We start from the raw sequence: 8906 nt of genomic DNA on the forward strand, positions 1-8906 counted from the left end.
AATCAAAATCACATTTCCCCACTTGCAGCAACATCTCTTCTCTGATGATGTGTTTAAAACCTGTTAGTTACATGAAAACACATAGTTACATAAACCACAACCATCCAACTTTCCAATAAATTCCTGATGGACAAAATGAAATCCTGCATTATATTTTTTCTTGTTCGACAGGACATTAGGATAGAAAAGTCTATTGCGACTTCTGTTTCATGCTGACTTTATAAAGTGATGTGTAGCCTACACTTTCTGCAGGGTGAATCGAGGCTGGCAAAGTTTTTCACAATGTTGAAATGTTGTCAATTCAAAGTGACAGAAACAAACTTAAAGGTAGTCACAGCAGGTAGGAGGAGAAGATTAAGGCCTTGAACTCCCAAGTAGCAGCAGGCAGGATTTTTTTTACACCATTCTAGTGGAGAAAGCCTGTGGTTAAAGGTGAGAACAGCATGGAAAATATTTCAGAAGTGTTTATGATGGGCATCGTCCTCTTCTGACACGGCCTTCAGTTATAGCAAGATGGGCTTGAATCTGGTATTTGATGTATTTTTGTATTTGAAGTCTTAATCACATGAAATATCTTTATATCCCGTGCTTAACCTTAGGTACCAAGCAAATGATTTAAAAACAATGACACACTGTTCTGTTTATGTAGACTTGTGGTCAAAAAGTTAGAAAACATGAAACATCCCAAAATTCGCTGCAAACCTTATGTTAATTACATAATATAATTACTTGTAAATATTGTTGTTTCTTTACTCTGGCTTCAGTAATTTCCTAAACAGTAATTTCCTGCTCTAGCTCTTCCACTCTTTTTTTCACTGAAAAGCTTCTGAAAAGGGATATTAATTATTTTGAATCATTTAGGATAATAAACAGTCATTGTTTTATAGAATGAGCTATACCTAAATAAAAAAGAGTGGTGGACATAGTACTTTATTTGTTTACAAAGAAACATTTATACTGCTATTTTAGGTAAACCTTTCTATGAAGACCATGCTTATAATTAATTATAGCTCCATATATTTAAGTATTATATTCTATTAATATATTTATAAATACTTGTGTTCTTATAAATACTTATTGTGATTGATAATACAGTTACTACCCTCTATAAATGCATCACTGATGGCTTTAAGTAAAAGTGAAAACACAGGATGCAATTTCCTAAACCAAATTTTAAGAAATCATGAAGATGTGCTAATTATACATTTTAAGTTGTTTCAATAAAATAATGGGGAAAAAACACAGAAATCATTAATAACAATAGTTAAATTTTTATATATATATATTTTTAAACATACTAGCAAAAAACTGCAACAATATTTTTTACAATTCCAAACTACTATAAGGAGATATACATTTTTAACAAATCAAAATGACCATTTATGACCTCTAAAGCAAACATTAGCCATAAAGACACAATTGATAACAAATTGGTGCAGCAAACAAGTGTCTCTGGTTATATTTAATATATTTTTATATTATTAATCCATTTATAATGTATTATGAGCATGAAAATTGAAAAAGCAAATGCATGACTTATAAGTAATTAAAACAATAATTTAAAAATAAATGCAACTATAACTGTTCTTATAAAGCATAGTGCACTGTCTACGGGTGGATGAAGACGAAGATCAGGCGAAGATACTCTATAGCAAAAGTTTTATTGAAGACACGAAACAGCTCTGGGATGGACAACGGCTCTGGGCTGGACGGGACCAGCGTTGAAGGCTCTGGGCTGGACGGGACCAGCGGTGAAGGCTCTGGGCTGGACGGGACCAGCGGTGAAGGCTCTGGTCTGGACGGGACCAGCGGTGAAGGCTCTGGGCTGGATGGGACCAGCGGTGAAGGCTCTGGGCTGGACGGGACCAGCGGTGAAGGCTCTGGGCTGGACGGGACCAGCGGTGAAGGCTCTGGGCTGGACGGGACCAGCGGTGAAGGCTCTGGGCTGGACGGGACCAGCGATGACTCAACGGTTTTGACCATGTACGATGAGCCACACCATCTTAACACGGCCTCAAGATATCGTTCAATGGTCCTACCGGGATTTCCTGGTGGCATCCATGAATAGAAGTGTGGGTCTAGTCCAATCCAAAATAAATCCATCAACTGCTGATCTGTAAGCGTGGTTAGATGGCTGTACTTTATAAATTCCTCTAAGCAGGATTCAATCTTACGGCCATTCTGAGAGATGGAACACAGAATCTGACTCGCTTCGTCCATTTTGTGGCTGGTTATTCTGTAACGTCAACGGGTGGATGAAGACGAAGATCAGGCGAAGATACTCTATAGCAAAAGTTTTATTGAAGACACGAAACAGTGAGCGTCAAAACAATAACCAGCAATGAAAAGGAGTGAGAGGGGAACTTAAATACACAGATAATGACAAGGACAACAGGTGATGATGATGATGAGGCGCAGGTGCAGGTGATGATGACAGGGGATTCTGGGAAGTGTAGTGAAGACACAGGCGATGAAGGCGGTGAATGTGACACATAGGCCTTAAAGAGTCTTTATACATATATTTATAGAATAGTAATACTTACTTATAAATAAATATTAATTGGGCTATAAATCATTAAGCGTGGTCTTCAAATAAAGTGTAACCTATTTTATTCCTTATTCATTATAGTTTCATATTAGTTTCATAGTTAACCAATTTTCTTCAAGGATGTTAATTTTGATCTGCATGTCTTTGTCAGTCTTTCCAGAGAGATAAAGAATAAAGAATCCAATAGCCTATTAGGCTTCTCATCACTGATTTTCTTCTCAGGTGAAGGGTTACATCTTGATTTCAACAGGCTCTTCTGCTGTGTGCAGAGTTAATTAAGGGAGAGTCTGAAAGAAAGAAAAGTCATCATGCTCCTTGTGTCCCCACCAACCAGCAACATGCCATTTTTATCAGACAAATTGATCTCCTGCAACCTGATATTATTAGACCATGCTGAGCTGAATCTGAGCTCGGTTTTTTAGGCATTGAAGCAGACACGATAAGACTAATATTTATTTTAAAAAGGATTGCTCGAGTCTAAAACATGTACATAACTTAAGTAAACTTAAGCATTGAATAAATAAGTCGTTGAAAACACCAATGTTACTCAAACTGTGTTGAGTAAACCTTGCACATTTTTTATTCCCAATATTTATTCTTTTTCCTCCCACAATAATGTCTTCCTCAGAACTGAGCACTGGAGATCACTAGCCTGCATGACCATGTCTAATATTGAACGCTCTTTCTGTTTACTTTTGTAAGTTGCTTGTACTAAATGGCCTAAAAGTTTACTTTCACGGTAAATTTTACAGCAGATGTTTAATTAACCTAAAAAGAGAGTTTGTTTTTAAAGTGCCGGAAAACATTTTCTTTTCCAATATTTACTTCCTTACAATAAGCTTTACTTACTGCTATGTTTTATTTTTACTTTTAAGTAACGTTTTTGAATGACTGTGATTTACTGTAAAAAAGAAAGAAAGAAAGAAAAAGGAGCGGAAAAAAAAAAACCTTTGAAACATCTTGGAAATACTTTACAATAACTGTTGGTTATTTCAGTCCGCATCTGTAAATTTTGGATGGGCAGTAATTCAGGTTCATTCAGCTGTCATCTTGCTCTCATTTCTACTTTATTCCGAGGAAATTGCATTCAGTTTTAGATAATGGAAATCCAGTTTGAGCAAGGATCTCTTCACGCAATGTCTTCCTGTTTGAAGGGGTAGGTTGAGGGGAAGGGTCGTGCTTTTTTGGATGAAATGACGTTCAGACATACATATGCACATGTGCACTGTCTGTTTCTCACTCTTTCCACCTTTTTCCATTTCTTTTCATATTTGTATTTCATGTATTCCAGACATTTCTAATCTCCTGTTCTCACTTCCCTTTTGCTGCCTATCTACTTATGGATTTATAATGTGGGGCCAGTTATTAATGTGAGAATATTGCAGCCAAATTTGAGACATTTAGGCCTCCTCTACATGAATGCAATCGCTCAATCTGCTGTCATCCGCCCCCTCTCCTGCGCTCCGTCCCCACACCGCTGACATTCTCCTATTTGTCTCCAAGACGGCATGTATTTCCTTCACTTTTCAACAGTCTTTGCCCACTTTATATACAATATAAATAATAATCAACATATGATCATCTATACGAACACTAGATATCAGCAATACATTATTTTAAATTAGATTCATTTTAGAGTATAGGTTTCCTGAAATGTGGGGGATGCTTAAGGTTATGCGTTTTACATGATTTATCTTACTATTTTAAGCCCTTAAAAACCCTTGAAAACTCTGTCATTATTTTCTCACCCTCAAGTTGTTCCAAACAATGAGTTTCTTTCATCTGTTTAACAAAAAAGAAGATATTTTAAAGAATGATGTTAACGAAACAGTTGATGGCCTTTGACAGCCATAGTAAAAAAAAAAAAAATCCATACTATGGAAGTCAATGGCTACCATCAACTGTTTGGTTTACAACATTCTTCAAAATATCTTCTTTTGTGCTAAACAGATAAAAAGAAACTCATTCAGGTTTGGAACAACTTAAGGGTACGTAAATGATTTTCATTTTTGGGTGAACTATCCCTTTAGGTCTGATCTTTGTCCCGCTGTAATTTGACATATGTTATTGTGGGTTTACTTGTGTTATTGCTGTTTTATGAGTGCTCTGTAAAAAGAAAAGAAAAGTCCATTATCATGCAATGTATCATGCAATAAAATTTCTTCCACCACTTATTACCTTGTTGAATATCTTTTATTTGATGTGACTGTTAAGCTTTTCTTTTCATTAAAGGATTAAACATTTTATAAATAATGTAGGCCTAAATTTTACACCTATACACCAGACATTTTAAACAAATAGCTGATACAGTTAACAAATAAAAAGGAAAAAGTTGTGAAAGGATTTGAAATGGTCTCTAAACATTAAACCCAACAAAAGTGTACCTATTGTGTTTTTATTTATTTTATATTTTGAAAGTTTTATATTCTTTATAGATGTGTGTAGATTTTGTGCGCGTCCACACACACACACACACACACACACAAATAAGTATCCTTGAGTAGTTTCTTATGTCAGTGAGGGCTTTATTACTTTTTCAGTTTTCAGAGTCTTTTTCTCAGTCTCATGTATTTAGATTTTAAGGAAATCTTTTGTAATTAATGTCCTCATAGTGAGAGCAATTATATAATTCCTGTAACTATATGTAATGGTTAGAGTGGAATACATTTCTGGAGACTCGCTGGCAGAATGCACTAAATCAGAGGTGTAGGGTTCACCCTGTCCTGCTCCTGGCTTTTCTGATAGTCCAGAGCACATGAATACTGATGGATGGCAGGGATGCTACCTGTGAGGAGACAACACAACGCTTTTTGCGAATCACGGCCGCTGACACCTTATAGCAAACACTGACAAAATTCAAAAGCAAGCTCCCAGAAATCACCTAGGCAACAGGACCATCCTGAAATACTGATTTGGAGTCTGTTTGATAAACTCCAATAAGAGCTTCTCTGTTGCACTTAAATACGCATGCTTCTTGTTTTAGCTTAGGTTTGGATGCGATCGACACTCCTTCATGTGAAGGAGCCTTTGAAAGTGTTTATTGCATCCCATCATCCACCAAAACCTGCTCGCCAAAGTAAAATCTAAACAGATCAGTCCTGCGTAGTCTATTGATTAATGGAGTAACATGTGAAGGTGTCTGGGGTTTCTCATGACTTTTAGTGCTATCTTTTAAATACAGGCAAATATGAAAAGCCATATAAACAGACTTTGGTTTTCGATCTTCTACAAACATGAATGTAAATTGGAACATTACATTGAAGACTGCAGATGTCAATCAAAACCTACATGACAAGAACTTTTAAGATAAACATTAACATTTATGACTTGTTATTTAGAGATAACATTGGGTTGCTATGATTCCTTGTTTAATTTCATGTTTCTCTTTCTCTCTTTGTTTTCCAGCCTCATGGAAGTCATCACAGTTAAAACAGAAGGTTTATGAAACCGTTTCTTTAAACACGGCAATGTTTTCAGCATGATATGTCGGTGCTGTATCTATTATATTTTATCAATATAAACAAAGGATACTGACAAGTATCTCAATAGATTAGTAAATACCTGCCTTGAGTAGTAAGCTGTATTGACCAGTGCTGTTTTATTGGATATTTTCGAATAGTTTTGACTGTGGGCTTACAAATGGCCTTTTTTTATGTCATGAAATGAATTAATTTTGTTCAGTCTTTATCACAACACAGTTGAGTCTGTTATCTCATAATATTTAAGTCAGGTATTATAGTAAGTTATCTTTGTGTGTGCACAGAGGAAGAACTTCATATTCAAGAATTTTGATAGGCTTCTTTTTCATTTCCGTTCCACTCGTTGAGTTGAGCACAGTAATAATGTGTCTCATTCACTAATAATTTCATACAATTTACGTGTTTATACATGTGTGCATACGTTCTCACGCTCTAGTTTCACGTACATCAGGCTGATATGAATTAGCTCACTTCTAATGTTGATGAATCAATTCTAAATGAGCCAGGTCGTCCCCGCGGCTAATAATGTGCATAAAACACACCCATGTCCTAATAAGGACATTCCGTACAACTTCACCTCTCTCGCTCACGCAAAGACATATATATATATATATAGAAATTAAATGAACATGTTTATATGGTACGTAATTAGGCAGTTAAAAAATGGAAAATAAGAAAGTAAAGGTTTGGTTTGGTCAAAAAGAAATGGAGAGATGATGATGAATGGTGGAATTACAGTAAGATTTCTGTCTCTGCAGCACAAAGAAGGAGCACCTGCTGCGATCCAACCACAAGGCTGTCTTTCTGTTTCCTCCAATTGTTACTTCTATTCTCTTGCTGGTTTCCTTTGAAAAAATGTACTGATTTTTTCTCCCCAAAACATCCTCTTTGTACATCTTTTTCCCTTTTCATTATTTTTTTTATTTTTTTGTAGGAGTGAATGTGAGAGTGATTGTGTGTAAATCGTGTATGCAATCCTTTAATACTTCGCCACATGACACACTTGGACAGTCCATGTAATAGCACGATGCCCATGATAATGACGACATTGACTGAAAGGCCCCCAGAGAGGAGCTTATTAACTTCTATAAATAATTATGTGTGCAAAACAGAGAAGGCAGGTACATGTAACCTCAGTGGCAATGGTGTTAAGGAAGGATGCAAACTCATAAAAGGACTTGAACCCTGTTGACAAAGAAGAAAAAGGAAAGATTGTTCATCTCTACTTTTTTGAGCAATGTTTTTATTGAATAATATACCTTTCCATGTTTTCATTTTAAAATTCATATATAATTTTACAGCTTTTCCCACGTGGGTTCAGTTTCAAAGGAGGTTCAATTAACTAACAGCTTCGCTAACTCATTACTAATACATATTCTTCCTCTTCTTCCTTGGCCTCAAGATCCTCATTAGCTATGGAAGGTCTGCCGTATCTAGCCTACCTGACCCCAGACCACCTGCTCTGCACGCTTGCTCCCTGCTCTGTTTGTGTCCAACCAAGCCTGTCATCATCATGCGTACGTAGACTCCCCATGAAAGACTCTTGTTGACCTCAATTGTCATCACATCACATTTTGCTGAAAAAGCTACTCTGAAACTGTAACTTTCCAAGCAAGCTACTCATAACAGTTCAACTATGGGCTGACGTGATAGTATGTCCAAAAGCTTGTCTACTCTTCTGCTACATACTCAAAAGTATGCACTTTTTTCTTCACAAAAAGAGTACTTTTAGGGCGTAGTATAAGTCGAATTGAGACGCAGAACATGAAGTGTCCAACGTTTCACACTTAATTTTTTTCAGTTAAATGCATCAGCTGGGTACTTAACATGCACTTTTTCTTTTTTGAATTTTCACTGTGAACGGACTGCTCGCACTATTTATACTACATAATGGTGTAGAATAGTGTATAAGTATCATTTTGGACACGTCTATAGCGTCAGCTTAATTTTGCACCCGCGCATACGTCATTATGCAACAGGAAGCTTCCTGTCGTGAATGCGCTCAGGACTGTTTGCCGAGACCTCAATGTATCGTCTGGAGCCGCGTGTATTAATTTTGTTTTGCCTGTATATATATTTTTTTACTCTTAAAGTGACGGTTACCATTGACTTTGACATTGCAGTGAATGAATCACCAATGACCATAGTTTCAGATAAAAATCTTCTTTACTGTTCTACTGAAGAAAAAAGACACCCACATCTTAGATGACAAAAATTAAAAATAACAGCAATTTAAATATTTTGGGTAAACTATACCTTTAATAAAAGCTGGATGACTTGTGTTGCTATAAATGGCATGTAATTAATTCTAAAATATATTTTATGGTGTAGAAAATGCTGCATTACTGTTATAGGCAGTGGCTCAGTGGTTCATGTTGTCTACAAACCGGAAGGTTGGTGGTTTCATCCCTGGTTCCACCTGACCAACTGTCAAGGTGTCCATGAGCAAGACACCTAACCCAAGCTGCTCCCGACTAGCGGGATGGCGCCTTGCATGGCTGACACCGCCGTCGGTGAATGAACAACGCATTCTCACCCCAAGGCGTCACTAAAATGACAATTTTGACCATGCTTCAATATTCGACGCTTTAGGCACCCTTTAGCGTCAGTTACATGACGCGATCCTAGGGCGTCATCTTACTGACGCTTTACCTAAGCGTCAGTTAGATGACGCGGGTAGGTTTAGGTCTGGGGTAGGGTTAGGATTAGATAGCGTCATCTGACTGACGTTAAAGGTAAAGCGTCAGTAAGATGTAAGTCATGTAACTGACGCTAAAGGGTGCCTAAAGCGTCGAATATTGAAGCATGGTCAAAATGATTCCCAAGGCGTCAGTTTCATGACGCCTAGGGATGAGAATGGGCTGGAATGAATGGGTGTA

Source organism: Siphateles boraxobius, unplaced genomic scaffold, assembly GCF_051911475.1.
Source record: "Siphateles boraxobius isolate OS27281-9 unplaced genomic scaffold, OSU_SipBor_1 24, whole genome shotgun sequence".
In the NCBI taxonomy this organism is placed as follows: Eukaryota; Metazoa; Chordata; class Actinopteri; order Cypriniformes; family Leuciscidae; genus Siphateles; species Siphateles boraxobius.